We start from the raw sequence: 7,900 nt of genomic DNA on the forward strand, positions 1-7,900 counted from the left end.
ATAAAAGACTGTTTGATGCACCATTTAAAACAACGCTCCCCAGGAAGACCTTTGAGAAACAAATAGACCTTTGCTCAAAAACAAAAGGCTTTCAATTCTGTCAAAACAATCCAGGTACAGTTTGAAAGTGCCATAGTTACAGAATGAGGGAATGGCAAAGAACAACCTTACCCCTCTCAAAATCTGCACTATCTACAGATTCCACCTATGCAAATGCCTTCAAATGTTCAGCTACAAAAGATATCACAGCTGCTGAATTCTGACTTCAAGCTTTCAAACACCTTCACCTTCATAAAGAAAGTCTTCAAGCAAGCGACACCCTGAAATACTGATGTGCTATTCTAACTTCCGTCTTGGTAACTATTTTTATCCACATTTACTTTTAATCTTTCTGTCTGCATTTAATCTAATAATGATCCTTTTTTAGTAACTTTCACCATTAGTTAGAATGCCATTTAGTCTTGTTTAAAACTAAAACTTTGTTACTGATTATTTTTGGAAATAAGAATAACAATAAACTGAAAGGAGGCTAAATAAGCTTTAAAATATTACAGTTCTTGGGCCAGGTTTCAAACTGGCCTGGTATGGTAGTGACACTAGTCCAGCCCCTGTATAATTTTCATCCCCATGTTTGGGGGATCGGCACTTTGTAATGGTTCTGATATTAAAGGCTGACTGATGGAAGTCCTGAGCTATTGGTTATGTTCTACCTTCTCCATTGAAAGAAAAAGAGATTTGTTAAGTTCCACAATCTTCCAGGCAGTGTGACTGCTTGATTACAAAGGTATCTACTCTACATTTGAACTCCCATCCACAGCATGATCCTATATGCTTCGCAATCAGATAGTGAGAGCAGTTGTGTAATGAGGAACAGCGTGAAGCAGACCAGATGCAAAGGTTACACTGTCTTGAGCACCTAGGAGAAGCTTCAAGTACTCCCTGAAGTAGATGTCTAACCTTCCTCTGGTTTTGTTGCAGCCCACTTAATCTCAGTGACTCATCACGTGCAGATCCTGCTGCTTAACAACCTCTAAGACTCAATACCTGAGCAACTGGCTTCAAGTATCATTGCAAGTCACCGTGAGTATTCTTCAGTCTATTCTTTGTCCAGCCCTTCAACCTCAGGAAGCTCCATCGGCCAGGGGACTCATTGCTGGGTATCTGAAAACATAAATGCACAATGGGAGAGATGGGGTGAAGGTCTATGGTCACACCATCTCCAGCCTGCACTTTGTAATAGATTGTGGGAATTTGTTCATAGCCCTAGCGACAGCAGCTCCAATTACTTTCAGCACATTCTTGTCTACAATGGGAGCATATGCAACTGGACGTGACCCCTGTCAGTTTGCTGCTGCCACCATCTATTATGGATAAACTTTTCCTGCAATTTCCTTGAAGTTCTTATCTCAATATGCACTTCTTTACTTAATACTCTGGGGCTGCGATACTGTTTTGTCTTCACACATTCTACAGAGGAAGATTCTCTAACAGGTCCTTATTAGTTTTGGAAAAGACAACTTCCTTCCTCTATGGTGCCTAAAATGTTTATGGTGTGATACATTCCTATGTTATAAAACAAACCAGCCCTTAATTCCTCATTTACAGATCTGACTTGAATTTTGTGCTGTGTAGTTGATTTTGTTGCTGCACACAACTATCATAGTGTTGTAATGGATTCCTCCAACCCAGCCACAATTTGTACTATATTCTGGGGTATCAGTCTTAGTGCCCATTGTCTGATGCTCTGTAAGCATCCTCCTTTGAAAAGAAAATGATCACTGAGTTCTGGCTTTTAAACGTAATCAGCCAATGTTGGACATCTACTCCCCTTTTGAGCAATAACATCTGATATCTTACTTTCCTCTTTCAGATCTTCTTTCTATATCACTTTCTCTCATACTGTAATAAACATCATCCTGCAAACTTTGACACAATCAGGCTGGGGTCAGCATCATAACTCCCACCCTGATGCACTTGTGAACCAGAAAGTCCATCGGTCAACTGTATGATTAGTAACCATGCAACAGGATTAAAATGTATCATTTTGACACCTAGTGTGTTATAAGCTTTCTGCATTTTTAGAAGAGAATTTAGTATCTAATTTTATACCACTTGCCTCAGAAATTACACAAGAATCATGTTATAATTAGAAGAGACAGTGAGTTCCTTTTTTAGCAAAATTATTGTACAGGCTGTGAGCCAAATGTCATTATGTGACCGTGAATTAACAAGGATTTATTCTGTAAAATTCCATTCCACGGGAACTTACTGTTTGTTGGTTCACACAATATTAGACTGAAGGATGTAACATCCTTACATTCACCCAAAGCATTGAGTAGCCTTTGCTCGGAGGAAAGTCCATGAACTATAATTTTTTACAAGAATTTTAGGACTGAAAAGAATAAGACACAAAAGCATGTTAAATTAAGAAGTAGTTGTTTAGAAATGTTTATTCAAAGAATCCATGGAAAATCAGAAGAGGGAGATTCCTGTTTTAAGTGTATTTGTGCACTACTTCTTCCATTTTTGTTTGGGATTTATGTCATGATGATCAATCAGAACCCTGAAGTATTTATGGACACATCACACTTTTAATTCCAACATGTGTTTTTTAAAAAGGGAAAGCTGCAGCCATAAGATATGTAAATTCAGTGACTGCCTGACAGTCCTGTGCGGACTCATGGAATGTTACACTCGAAGATAGCGCAGGCAACTTCAAACAGGAAGGTTGAAAGTGAAGAGATAACGAAAGGCTGGCTATCAAACACTGTTTCAATAAGAAGACAGTTTCTGCAGGCATGTTCTACTCTTCCTAAGATACAGGCCATTCTTCTATAACATGTGTTTTGTCAGCACGAATGGGCTATAACACAATTAACAAATTGTGGATGTTGTTTGGATAAAGCGAACTTTCTACTGAACCAGTGTAGCACTTTTCTATTAACGATCTTCTACAGCGTGATTTTCTATAGTGGCTTTCCATAGTATGATTTTCTATGCAACAGAACAATCTTCTCAAATACTCTGAATGGAACCGTCACATTATAGCAGAATGACCCATATACAAAAGGGCGATGTCACTGTTTGTGTGTATTAGAGACCCAACAGTCCGTATGGACAGTTATGGTCACAGTTTCAGAACTGCCATTAAATGCCTCTGCTGTACAAGCAAACTAGGAAGCTACTCTCTCTTGCTCTGAGTACTGCCAGCTAACCTTCACTCGGACTTTTTTTTAATTCCTAAGTGTATTGTATTATTGTTTATTCTTACAGCTACTGGGCAATGATGGCCATTGTCTCTCACATCTCTGCCTGCCACTGTTGTTCCTCCCTGAATGCGTGTGGGTGAAGTCCCTGATTGCTGACACCACCGGGTCTTCTCCTGTGTGGGCCTGACTTGGTTTGCAGCCCTCCTCTGAGTGCCAGCTGCCTGAAGTGTTTCTTCCTCATTCAGCTGCAGAACTGTCTCCATGAAGTCCTCACCAGACTGTGGTCCCCAAACGTCCTAAACATGAAGCTTCCACCACTGCCAGTGTTAGAGCTAATTGTGGGAATGGTTGCAGAGGTGGATGTGCAGGAGGTAAATGCTTCTACTGAGACCTCTGAACTCACTTCCTCAATGATCAAGTAGATGCCCTCTGGTGGAGCAGGCCTTTTCTCTGCTTGAGATATCCTGCTGATCTTTTGTAAGAGAGGAGGCTTCATGGCTAATGGTTAGAAGTAATGTGCAATGAATGACACTGAGAGAGGGGTTAATGTTAGAGTTGCAGTGGAATTAAGAGATCTACTGCTTATTTGAGAATGTTTCGCCATCCCGACAGGAGCTGTCAGAGTCTTTGTCTGTGAGGGATAGATCTCTCTTCCTAATTGTGGGTGGACAACCTGATATCTGCAGCCCCCCACCTGTCCTGGGACTTTCATACCTGCTAAGGGTTACTTTCTCCTATGTTGGTGCAAGTTGTCCATAGTGGGTGAGGTGCCCTGGGGAAGTGAGGTAAAGGATAGAGGCCATGCAGGGTTAGTGGTGTGGAAGGTTGGGTGAGGTGAGATGATAGAGAGAGAGGCAGACCATGAGCCTTGCTGAGAGGTAGGTGCAGGAGCAAAGATAAAATGAGTGTGAGACAACGATGGCACTTACCCTGGCAAAGTAGAGAAGGCTATTAACTGTCTTGTGGCACGACTTCATGTTTCTCTGGACCATGGAAACTGCTCTGACCTCAGTTGTGACTTTGGACCAGGCTGCCAGGATCTTGGGACATGTCCTCCTCTTCCAGCCTTCTGGATAAAGGAAGTCCCTCCTCTGCGTCATCCCATCAGCAGGACCTCCACGTATCTGACGGAGACTCACAACACCATTATTCACTTCTCCAACACCGTCAGAATGACTGCCCATCACAGGGCAGGGCAAATTTGGAATGCCAGTGTTTGCCTGGCAACATAGTAGCCTTTTAAAGATGGCACAGACATCCATGGATGTTGTTTTCTCAGTGAATATCCAGTGAAGGGCAACTTGTTCTGGGAACAGTGAATGGTAGGATGGGACTATAAGAATGAGTTCGTGAGGTGGGTTTGGTAAGAAAAAGTGAGAAATCTTACGACACTTCATTGTGAGAAATCTTCCATGAAATTCATCAAAACGGATACTTAGCCAAAAACAATTAAATTAATGTAGAGCTTTAGAGCTAATTGAAATTAACTCTGGTTATGGCAATTACAATGGAGGTTAGTATTTGCATATGATTTGGTCCCACATGCAGTTTTTGAATTGGAGATGACTTGGACATATTTTGGTCAAGCTTTTCAACAATTAATACACTTGACCTGAATGGCAGGGAGGCTTCATATTGAACTTGAATGGCAGGTTTTATCTGCCTCATTTGGGACAAAACACTGGATGAAATATTTTTTCACCTTATCTATAATGTCTTCACCTTGTTTAAATGGAAAGGTGTCTTGAAGGTCCAACTTTATCGATGTTGAACCCATTCAGTTGATGAATGGAATTCTTTAATAAAAGTATTCAGACTTCAGCTATAAGCAAATCTCCTTGAATGTTTGAGTACTGTGACAGCCACGAAAGTGGTTTGTAATATTCCAATAGAACTGCCCCATGAATGAACCAAAAATAAACACATTGTAACATATTCAGAAGGCAATATTTTACACTCCACATCAGTATTACGCAGAACTTTTTGCCTTGTGACTCTGATTAATAGTTTACTGCCTTAGTTACCTCGGTTGAATAAATAAAAAACTTCTCACAGTTTTGGGTAATATTTAACCTCCCTTTATTGAGGTTTAGATTCTCCACAAAGTGCAAAAGAAAAAGAAAATCTGGGTAGCTGGATTTCTTTCTCTCTTTCTCTCTCTCTCACATTCCTTCTTTCTTTCTCTTTCAATTTCTTTCGCTCTTCTTTCCTGCTCTTTTGAAGATATTGACTTATGCTGGATACCAATACACGTTTTAATAGCACTACATATCTCACTCATGTTGCCATTTCTGAGACAAAAGCATGAATGATTGATTAGATTAGATTACTTAGAGTGTGGAAATAGGCCCTTTGGCCCAACAAGCCCACACTGACCCACAACCATTCCCCTACATTTACCCCTTCACCTAACACTACGGGTAATTTTAGCACGTCCAATTCACCTAACCTGCACATTTTTGGACTGTGGGAGGAAACCGGAGCACCCAGAGGAAACCCACGCAAACACTGGGAGAATGTGCAAATTCCACACAGTCAGTCACCTGAGGCAGGAATTGAACCCGGGTCTCTGGCGCTGTGAGGCAGCAGTGCTAACCACTGTGCCACCCACATTCGTAGGCCACCTTTCTATAGAGGCCATTACAGTTAGATACTAATCTTATTCTTATACATCCATGCATAAATTGTTTCCCGGAGGGCTTTTTGGATTGAAATCATTCAGCTGATGTTTTACCCTCCTCTGCCCCGAGTATTCTATTGTTACCAAAGAGCTCCCGATGGTATTGCCCAGGAGTTCATTAGAGCACACAAGCCTTCATATCATATCGAGGTGTTTCCATGACACAGTATAGGCTCTATGACAAGGATTGAAACAATCTCAGCTGTGAAAGGTTCTTCAGTAGGAACTATAATAAATCAACACAAACAAAAAGCATGTCAGGGTCTTCCCCATTTTAATTTGCTAAGTCCAATTATGGTGCTTTAGTTACTCCCCTAGGAATTGAACCTTGAACTCTCATGGACTGTCAGAATCAATCCAGAGAACTGTGCAATAATCAGTTGAGCCAAATTAGAATTCTTGAAAAAATGGTATCAATTTTAATTTGGACTCCAGGGGTGTTGCTCCTTCAACTTCACTGCTCACATACTCATCCAACACAGACAAAGACAATAAATGTCTTTCATTCATGTAGTGTGAGACCCAGGTGTACATTTCACTCCTCAACTGCAATTACCACCTGGATTTACTAGAACACAAAACAAGTAGACAGTATCACCTAACACTTCTGTCATCCAATGCCATTCAAGTTGGGCATTTATGATATCCAGTGTGGTATAATGGGCACTTTATACTAAGAAATGAAAGGTACGATGACATTGCATTATGCATATGCCACCATTTGCACTTTAGTAAATACTGGACACATGGATAGTTAGGAATATTTTTGATTAGGAGATGAGGAAGTTCTACTTTGACAAAGCTCATCAATTGCAGAACGATTAATTAAATGTCAGTCCTAGTCTTGACTCAACAGTGAGGTCTTAGAATGGAATAGAATCCCTACAGTGTGGAAACAGGCCCTTCGGCCCAACAAGTCCAGACCGACTCTCCAAAGCGTAACTCACCCAGACCCATTCCGACTATCCATATATTTACCCCTAACTAATGCACCTAACTTACACATCCCTGAACACTATGGGCAATTTAACATGGTCAATTCACCTAACCTGCACATTTTTTGGATCACGTGAAGAAACTGAAGCACCCAGAGGAAACCCGTGCAGACATGGGGAGAACGTGCAAACTCCACACAGACAGTTGCCTGAGGCTGGAATCAAGCCCGGGTCCCTGGTGCTATGAGGCAGCAGTTGTAACCAGAAGCTATGAGCCAGAGCCCCCACGACAGGGGCTTGGAAGATTGTGTTTATAATATGGTCAAAAAGATTGATATACCAACCTGTAAATCCTCCTGTATGTATATGGCAGGTAAGTAAATGAGGGAGGATGTTCTGCGTTGGCCATGCTTAATGTAGAGTGCTGCCTTTGAAGCATCTCGCCAGCTAGTGACCTGTTCCAGTACTGTAAGCCTTTAAGCTCTGGCTACGGAAGCAAAGCACAAAAGGGCAAAGCAAGGCAAGACAAGGATGTAACAAGTGTCCAGGTAGGTGCAGAGTGAGTGTGCACTAAGGCAACAAGCAAGCAGTCCTGAGGTGTTGCCTGGTTCAGTTCATGAACTAGGTATTTATCACTTTGCACATAGTACCCTTGCAGCAGCTTTTCAATGAAGGGTGCTGATGTCTCCAAAGTGCAGCACAGTAAGTGGAGATACATACTGTAAGTGGATCAGAGATGCGCCATGATGATAAATTGAGGCTGGTACCTGTCAGTTGTCATTGTCTGTAGACAGGGGTGTTTCAGCATGGTGTGTGTCCAGAAATGTTGGCGTTGGGTATCCAAGATGGAGTTCAGGAAGAGCAAACCATGAGCTGAAATTGCCAATTACTTGCTCGAACCTTCAAATTAGCAACTTTTGGTGTTTAGTTCCTATTAGTGGTTTGGAGAATGGGAGCCAGCACATTTTGAGGCAACATTAGGTCATCATGAAGGTGATGGTGAGCAATAAATTGTGTTAATAAGCTTCTTGGCATATACTAGAGAGTATATCAATCTCTGGCATTTCGTTGAAAAT

General features: G+C 41.4%; 1 long non-coding RNA gene across 1 annotated transcript; it reads left to right on the forward strand.

The window, feature by feature from the left end:
- Nucleotides 1–208: 208 nt before the first annotated feature.
- LOC122555557 lies at nt 209–3,490 on the forward strand. The gene is made up of 3 exons (XR_006313300.1): nt 209–356; nt 979–1,080; nt 3,274–3,490. It is a non-coding gene; the product is annotated as an uncharacterized LOC122555557 (long non-coding RNA).
- Nucleotides 3,491–7,900: the final 4,410 nt, after the last annotated feature.

The sequence above is a fragment of the Chiloscyllium plagiosum genome, chromosome 12, assembly GCF_004010195.1.
Source record: "Chiloscyllium plagiosum isolate BGI_BamShark_2017 chromosome 12, ASM401019v2, whole genome shotgun sequence".
In the NCBI taxonomy this organism is placed as follows: domain Eukaryota; kingdom Metazoa; phylum Chordata; class Chondrichthyes; order Orectolobiformes; family Hemiscylliidae; genus Chiloscyllium; species Chiloscyllium plagiosum.